Genomic DNA, 9,624 nt, shown 5'->3' on the forward strand with positions numbered 1-9,624 from the left:
ACCCACCATCCCCAGACCCAACTATAGGATCTTATCACTGCAGTATACAGAAAGCCATACCCAACACACATTCCAAAACACTGGAATAGGCAGAACAAAAGGAATTTGATCCCAAGGTTAATTCCAAGTTCACCTGGATAGATTATGCAAATCTTTAAGCCCATACCTGGCTGGAAAATCAGAGCAGAGAAGTAATGGGAATGCAGAGTTACCTCTACAGATCTGGGCAAAAAGAGAAGGAAAAAAGGGAATATATGATGAAATGTGGTAAGGATTTCTCTGACAGTATAGCCTGGATGAGTTCATCACTTTAATTGTATTAGGCACGAAGGAGAAAATGCAGGACAGGTCTATGTATGTATTTTATTAATGTGTAACACCCCTGCCTACTAGCAAATATTGCTCAATTAATCTCTGAAACTTAACCAATTAAATGATCATCCCTATACTTTGGGGTGGATTGAAGAGAAAGGGTAGATGCAAGGAACCTACAGAGTTTCCACACCAACATTATATATTTAGTAAATAATTTATAAGGAAGAGCAACCACTAAATCTTTAGAAAACAGTGTATTTTCTTTCATGTCCTTCTTTCTACCATTGTAATGACCTCTAGGTCTCCCAGTCTTTTTCTAAAATATTTGATCTAGCAAGTTCCTCCTTATTAACAGTCATTTGTATTTAGGTTTTCTCTTTCCCAAAAGATGGTAAATCATTTGACAAAGGTACTATGCCTTATTCCTCTTCGTGTCCACCATTGTACATTCCATGCAGTAGTAGTTCTATGGATATTACTCAATACAATTAATTTCCCTGCTGCTCTTCTGAAACAGGTAACCAAGCCAGGAGAGAACTCAGTTTTGTTTTGCTTCACAGTCCAACTCAGTTAATATATTATTGACTCTGGGGTGGAAGGTAAATTTTAGCCAAGGTTTTATTACTTCTGAGCAAGGTACTTCATTATGACTTTATTTGTACTTTCCAAGTTTTCACTAGAGAATAATGTTCAGCCTCAGATCTACTGGACTGGATGACAGAAATTCCATTTGGCATCATTTATTATATCAAAACATTATTATACAGTCTCATTAATTCTGTCATTTCAGCTGTGAGAAATCTAATCTTACAAAATGATTTAGAAGAAAAAGCTGAAATATAATTGGTGGCCCTTATGGTTTCCTTGTGGAAAGACCAATCAGTTGATAATCTAAAATAATTCATCATCATCAGTCAGATCACTCATCACACCAGAAAATATCATGGAGCTGATACTTTCTTTTCCCCACTGTGTATCTGGAGGGGTAGGAAGATTAGATTTATAGCTGATTTTAAAGCCACTAGCTTTTATAAACATTGCATAATGCGAAAATAATTTTTCACATTGAACAATTAATATTTGCAATGTTCCATGATATTTAAAAAGTTTGGGCCAAATCAATTCTCAGGACTGAAACAGTGAACTGTCCAAGGTTTCTTTAGCACTCTGTTCTATGAAGAGCTGTTACTTAACATTTCTTTTGTAGCTGCTCTCCTGCCTTTACTCCCAAGAGAGTATAACTTGGTTTTGACATCCACTTGAAATAAACTCTATTGTCCTGGAATATTGAGGTTTGTTTGCATGTTTGTGGGGAAATACCTGCTAAGTACAGCAATGTTCTGTCATCAAGTTGGAGACCCCAATCAATTACTCTGGGTCATCCAAGACCAGGAAATGCTTCTGAATTGAGCCATTCCCTGGCCCACTAACGCAGGACTCCTTGTGTCACTAACCACGGGTTTGATTACTTCTTTCTTCCTCAGCCACTGTTAGTAGCTACTAATCTATAATCTCTGTCAATCTTACAGATACACACTCAGAAAGTTTTTATAGCTCTGCTACAGCCAAATTTCAGCTACAGCCTATATCTGCTATTAGAACAACCTGAGCTGCCATGCAGCCCACATCCTGATCTTATCCAGAGTTGGGTTAAAAACTGATCTGGACCCTGAGTGTGTCTCGGAATAACCAAACTCCTCCCAACCTAAGTTTCTAGTTCTCTGTACAGTAAGCCAGTGTTAAAATAAGGGATTCAGATCAGTACATTTATTATTTAAAAGAGGAAGAAACATGCCAGCAAGGAATAAAATTATATTTTAAAGCAACTCCTTTCTCCCCATAAAAATTATATTTTTTTTTCTTTTTTTTTTGCAGTACGCGAGCCTCTCACTGTTGTGGCCTCTCCTGTTGCGGAGCACAGGCTCCGGACGCGCAAGCTCAGCAGCCATGGCTCACAGGCCTAGCTGCTCCGCTGCACGTGGCATCTTCCCGGACCGGGGCACAAACCCGTGTCCCCTGCATCGGCAGGTGGACTCTCAACCACTGAGCCACCAGGGAAGCCCTATATATATTATTTTAATCTTTTTAATTCAAGTCAATAATCAGAAATCTTTGGCAGTCTGCATTCCCCAAGGTACCCCACATCCCATCACGTCATTCACATATTCTTTGCTGAAGATGTGTTATTTTGTAGCTACTCTAAAAGTCAACTTATTAGCTTTTTTTTTTTTTTCTTGGCCACATCACTGCATGGCTCGCGGGATCTTAGTTAGTTCCCTGACCAGGGATTGAACCCGGGGCAATGGCAGTGAAAATGCCGAGTCCTAACCACTGGACCACCAGGGAAGTCCCAACTTATTGGTTTTATTTAATTTTATTTTATAAAATTGGATTATGGTTCTCATGGAAACATGTAATTAAATCTCTGCTGCTACTCAAGAGAGGTTCATTGTTTAAATAAAAATCATTATTACATTTTGCAATGACAATATAAAAACAAAGTTTCTTTTGACACACCACAACTTTTGGTAGAAATTGTGGAGAAATCAGTCAGTACAAAAAGGACTGTGATCTGACTCTTTTTGTATTTAAGAAATCTTTTTCTTTCTGCTAGAATTAATTAATTTTAGCTAAGAGCACTAAGAACTCATTCACCAAACTAAACTTGTAAACTTCTTTAGAAATATAATTTAAATTCTTCAGTAAACATGCTTGTATAATCCATTATTCATATTTTCTGCCAAATGATATGACCTTCCACTTAATGAGCATTATTGACAAACAGCTTAATTATTTTTTTAAATATAAAACATTTTATTAAGATTAAAAGGTCTAATATCTCTGAAGGAATCATAAGAACTTGAAAGTAGATATCTGAAAAATAGTAACCATCCCTGAAGTTTCAAGTATCACTGCCATACCACCTGCTCCATCTTAAATGTCAGGTTCACATGGGTTAAATGCTAGAAGTCCATAAAGTTGTAAGATAAAGGTCTTGGATACATAAATATGTTAAGCAGCTAGTAAAGAAAATCTTTATATTTCTAATAACTTAAGACAAAAAAAGAATGATTTCAAAAGAAAACTATGCCCATCTTTCTTTTATTCATATGGAAATAATAATTACTTAGTAAATCTCTTTTTTTATTCCATGATTGTGACTGAAATAGATCCGGTAGAAAAAAAAAAATTGGCATTATTCTTATTGAGTATCTCTTACATTGCAAAGAGAATCCTTAGATTTGAAGATGAAAATATGGTATCACTCCTTATAGAATGCTCACACTGTACTTGGTACAATACCAGGGACTTACTATCTTAAGAAATGCAGACAGAGCCATTTGCATATAACAAGAAAGCCAGGTCTTTGGTTAAATGTCAGTTTCAGAGGTACACGCTTTCAAGCATCTTTTAGGTTTTTTTCCCCTTTTTTCCTCCTATACCTTCCTCTTTTTTTCTCCTCTTCCTTGGGTTTCTGTTCGCTAGGGATTTTCATGGAAAGGGTAAATGAAAAACGTGCATTTTGAGGACAAAGGAGTAAAGAAATGGACAGTTTCAAGTGCATAGGCCTGCTTCAGGAACTAGAGAATATAACAGAGAAAAATCTCACCACGACATAAGAGACTTAGAAAGGAACACAGCTGAGAGATGGAACCAATTTCTACAACTGTTACTGTGTTCTCTAATACTGGAAACTGAAATAAATGGTGGGTCTTATGTGGTTTTCTTTGACACCACTGGGACTGCAGAGGAAGAGGCAGCTGTTGAAAACTGGCTTCACACCCCTCTGCCTCTATTCCACTTTGAGTTACATTAACTGATCCCGCAGATGTTGACTGAAACCGGCAGAAAAAACACCCTCAGGGTCAATTTGACATCCCATTTGGCTCTAAAATATTATAATTTAGGGACCCAGAAAAGTTAAGGTCAAATGATTGCAATTACTTAACTTGTATTGGAATAATCATGAAAGCATACCCTGCATGGATTCCACTTTACCTTTGTTTTCATCAATTTCATAATGGGATAACTTTGAATGAGTGTACTGAAGCAAATGTTACTCATCTTTTCATGATATGGAGCACAAAAGGAGAGTTAGACTAGTTAGAAAACATTGAGTCCTGCATGCATTATCCTAATAACACCTCACAAGTTTTCAGGTAGGAACTATTATTATCCCCCTTTTACAAAAGAGGTTAAATAACATGGCCAAGGTCACACAATTAGTGAGTGGCAGGTCAGGATTTGGACCCACTCATCTAACTCCAGAGCCAGCACCACGACTCCCTACATGACTTACACTAATGCATAAACTTATGCTAAGGATGAGCTGGAGCTGAGCAGATAGACTTGGGAAGGTGGGTTACCAAAGTCTTCCACAAAGTGTGGCATATACATCATTGGTGGTGTTCAAGATGAATTTTTGGTGATATGTAGATAGGCCTTTAAAAAATTTAATGGTAATGTATTTATTAAGATGTGTGGAGAATTAATATGATCAACTTAATAAACCCATTATTTCATGGATTTTTTTTTGTTGTCTAGAATGAAGCTAAATTTTAAACAGTGAACTATTTAATATGTATGCAAAGAAAAAAATCATAGGAAACTAATAGTAGAGATGGGAAGTTAATGAAGGAAAAGGCACAAACAGAAGAAATGAAATTTGGGAACCATGGAATTAAAGCACTCCATGCTGAAGAAATCACTAACACAAAGTCATAGGGACTTGAAAGCAAACAGTAAGTATAGAGAAGAGCAAATATGTCATTATGACTAGATTATAGGGTGGATAGAAATTAGACCTGAGAAGTTAGCATGTTAAGAACCTTAGAATTTGAAAAAAAGAAATTGAGAGTCATCAATAGATTTGACATGGCCAGATTTACAGGTAAATAAAAAACACTAGAGAAAAATCCTGGAGACAGAGGCCATGATAGCATACCCATATGATGGCTACTACCAAAAATCGAGGAAATAATAATTATTAGCAAGTATGTGGAGAAATTGTAACCCTTTGGCACTATTGGTAGGAATGTAAAATGGTGCAGCTGCTATGGAAAACTGTGTGGTGATTCCTCAAAATTTTACAAATAAAATTACCATATAATCCAGTAATTCTACTTTGGGGTACAGACCCAAAAGAAGAGAAAGTAGGTACTCAGTTAGATATTTGTAAAGTCATGTTCATAGCAGCATTACTTGTGATAACCAAAAGGTGGAAGCAATTAAAGTATCTATCAACAGATGAATGGATAAACAAAATGAGATATATATATATATGTATGTATTATTCAGCCTTAAAAAGAAAGGAACTTCTGAAACATGCTACAATATGGATGAACTTTGAGAATATTATACTAAGTGAAATACATCAGACACAAAGAACAAATACTGTATGATTCCACTTTTATCAAGTACATAGAGTAGTCAAATTCACAGAGACAGAAAGTAGAATGATGGTCACCAGGGCTGTGAAAGGAGGAAATGGAGAAGTTATTGTCTAGTGGGTACAGAGTTTCGGTCTTGCAAGATGAAAAGTGTTCTGTGGATGGATGGTAGTGATGGTAGCACAACAGTGTGAATATACTGGATGCCATTGAACTGTACACTTAAAAATGGTTAAGATGGTAAATCTCATGTGCATTTTAACAATGAAAAAAAAGAAACCATTATAATAATCCGCACAAAAAAAACACTGAATCCTTAGCTAAAACTTTAACCAAGTAAAGGGCAAGAAGCAATAACAGATGGAGTTACTGATTCCTAGTCATGGAAAGGGCTGGATAACCAGCAGAGCACAACTAACTCAACCATTCACCAGGTTGGGTCACTTCAGATGTTTTCAGCACATGATTTATTCATGGAACTTCTGAATTTATTTAAATAACAAATTATTGAATACTAACTGTGTACTAGGCTGTATACATCCTAGGGACAAAGTAGTGAACAAAAAAGACACTGTTCGTCTCATTTTCCAGAATGGATAGGGAAAGGTGATGGGTCTTTCTACAACTCATAGGTTTGAGCCCTTTGATCATTCTTACCTTGTGAGTCCAGATAGCACCTTCCATCCACAGCCTGTTTTCTTAGTCAATGTTTGCCAGACTTGGGGCGTGCCAACTTCTTATTTTGATAAGGAAAGCTCTTTTCAATTACTGTCAATTCAGAAAAGAAAGAAAATTCTAAGATACAAACAACAGCCTAACGCTAGATATAATCTTAAAATAAAGATCAATCAATAAATGCTAGAGAGGGTGTGGAAGAAAGGGAACCCTCCTACACTGTTGGTGGGAATGTAAATTGATACAGCCACTATGGAGAACAGTATGGAGGTTCCTTAAAAAACTGATAATGGAACTATCATATGACGCAGCAATCCCACTCCTAGGCATATACCTGGAGAAAACCATAATTTGAAAAGATACACGCACCCCAGTGTTCACTGCAGCACTATTTACAATAACCAGGACATGGAAGCAACCTAAATGTTCATCAACAGAGGAATGGATAAAGAAGAGGTGGTACATATATACAATGGAATATTACTCAGCCATAAAAAAGAACAAAATAATGCCATTTGCAACAATATGGATGGACCTGGAGATTGTCATACTGAGTGAAGTAAGTCAGACACAGAAAGACAAATATTGTATGATACTGCTTACATGTGGAATCTAAAAAAAGGGTACAAATGAACTTATAAAACTGAAGCAGAGTCACAGATGTAGAAAACAAACATATGGTTACCAGGGGGTAAGGGGGGTGGGGGAGAGGGATAAATTGGGAGATTGGGGTTGACACATACACACTACTATATATAAAATAGATAACTAATAAGGACCTACTGTATAGCACAGGGAACTCTACTCAATACGCTGTAATGGCCTCTATGGGGAAAGAATCTTTAAAAAGTGGTTATATGTATATGTATAACTGATTCACTTTGCTGTACACATGAAACTAACACAACACTGTAAATCAACTATACACCAATAAAAATTTAAAAAGAAAGATCAATCCAATAAATACATTCAGTTTTAACTCACTACCTGGACCTTATTTTTTCTCTTTTTTGCCATGAAACAATAAAAGTATCTTCAAGGGTATTTACTGTCCTGTGGACATTCCTCTGGATCAGCATTTAGAAACCACTGGACTAGGGTTCAGCCGATTCCTCAAAAGCTTGGTCCATGTTACCTCTACCTTCTTCCAAGTAACTAATGGCTTCAGGGGATCCTACTTTGATTGTCTTTGAACATTAATACCTATAAGTAATAGATACAAATAATAATACCTATAAAATACCCAAAGGCTTCTGCCAAGCCTCTAACAGTCCTTCCAGCCATTAAATGATTAATTCAATTCAAACTCATTGACAAACTCTGATTGAATAACCTCCATGTACCAGATAACAGGTGAAGTACCAGAGATGAAAAGTTCTTCACTATAGTATGGACATCTCATCTACTACCCAAACAGGGACACTTCAGAGAGTGAAAGGGGGCTCTTTTAATACTTATGCCAGGAAAATTGACCCAAGAAATTTAAGACATATACTCACCCTGCTTAAGGAGATCACAAATTGGTAAGTAGCATGATCAAACTGTTATGAAAACTCAAATAAAAAAGCAATTAATGTGGGGGATGGGGAGGCTAAAGGATGGTGATCAGGGGACACTTCCAAAGAAAGTAAGGTTTTAATTAAATCTCAAAGAACTACTAGGATTTCACCCCAGGAAGAAAATGAGAAATACACTTCAAGCAAAGGAACAGCAGAAAGCTCATTAAAATACTGGTTGCAGGGACTTCCCTGGTGGCACAGTGGTTAAGAGTCTGCCTGCCAATGCAGGGGACACGGGTTCGATCCCTGGCCCAACAAGATCCCACATGCTGCGGAGCAACTAGGCCCGTGCTCCACAACTACTGAGCCTGCGCTCTAGAGGCTTCAAGCCACAACTACTGAGCCCGTATGCCACGGCTGCTGAAGCCCACATGCCTGCAGCCTGTGCTCTGCGACAGGAGAGGCCACTGCAGTGAGAGGCCCTCACACCGCAATGAAGAGTGGCCCCTGCTCGCCCCAGCTAGAGGAAGCCCGCGCACAGCAACAAAAGACCCAACGAAGCCAAAAATAAAAAAATAAATAAAATACTGGTTGCAATTCTAATATTACCAATTACAGTGGAAAATATTAAGGGTTTCTAAAATAAGCATTTGTCATAATTCTTTACCTTTGTGGAGCTTATAATTTTTTAAAAATGAAAAAATATTTATTTTTTAAAGACAAAATAATGGACAAGGCTTTCCCCAGACTATACAATACATATATAAGATTCAGATATTTTAAAAAAACTGTCAGGAAAAAAAAAAAAAGGAAAGAGACAGAGAGAGAGAAAGAGGAAAAAAAAAAAAAGGAGGGAGGGAATAAAGGGAAGGAGGGAGGGAGAAAGAAAGGAAATTTAACAGTATAATTCAATGGGGTTCTTAATTTCTAACATGACAGTTTTCTGGATTTAAGATAGATTTCAAGGATGGATGTATAGAACTATATATGTTAGATTATGTTACAGATTCAAGGACCATATTTTCAATTCTACATATTAACCAGGCCTGTGTTCCAAAGCGTGTTTCATTAGCTACCCACCTCAGAACTACTTGAGTGCTTACTAAAGTGCAGATTTCCAAGCCCAGTTTCAAAGTCCTGGAAATCTGCATTTTTAACAAGTTTAAGGAAAATTTTGCCTCCAGACTCCTGCCATTTAGAAACGTATGAGGTTTGAAATAAGTCCCCCAATTCACTATGAGCTACCTCAACAACTTGAAGTAAAATGGCAGGATCATCTCAAAAGGAACTAAGGAAATGCTGTATCAGAGGAAACAACCAGAGAAGACATATATAAAATGTATTCATTTTGCCAGAATAGTCAGTTTCCTGCCAGTTGAGAGAGTGTAAGTATAGCAGGCCTGACTTATTTTGCTGTAATTTAATCCAATTATCTAAAGCTCCAAATGTGTGTGGGGGGGGGGGAAACTCACATGAATAACTGGCTCTGTCTCATAGTTATTAAGCAGGTTAGGATGTGTCAATCATCCCATGCCCTGAGAAGGTGATGAAGACACAATTTCAAATGTCATGCTTTTGCTTGCAGTGAGCCACACAAAGGTTAGTGAATTTTAAACATATTTGTATGCTTAATAAATACAGATTCTTCTGTACACATGCCATAGAAGCCCAAGTACATTTTGCTTATTTCTGTGTTATGTTTACAGAATCATCTATCATGACTCAAATCACAGAACACCATAAAA

At 37.0% G+C, this 9,624-nt stretch overlaps 1 non-coding gene across 1 annotated transcript; it reads right to left on the bottom strand.

The window, feature by feature from the left end:
* Positions 1-2,588: 2,588 nt before the first annotated feature.
* Positions 2,589-2,661, bottom strand: TRNAE-UUC (transfer RNA glutamic acid (anticodon UUC)). Its single transcript has one exon. It is a non-coding gene; the product is annotated as a tRNA-Glu (tRNA).
* Positions 2,662-9,624: the final 6,963 nt, after the last annotated feature.

This window comes from Lipotes vexillifer, unplaced genomic scaffold, assembly GCF_000442215.2.
Source record: "Lipotes vexillifer unplaced genomic scaffold, Lipotes_vexillifer_v1.1 scaffold822, whole genome shotgun sequence".
NCBI lineage: Eukaryota > Metazoa > Chordata > Mammalia > Artiodactyla > Lipotidae > Lipotes > Lipotes vexillifer.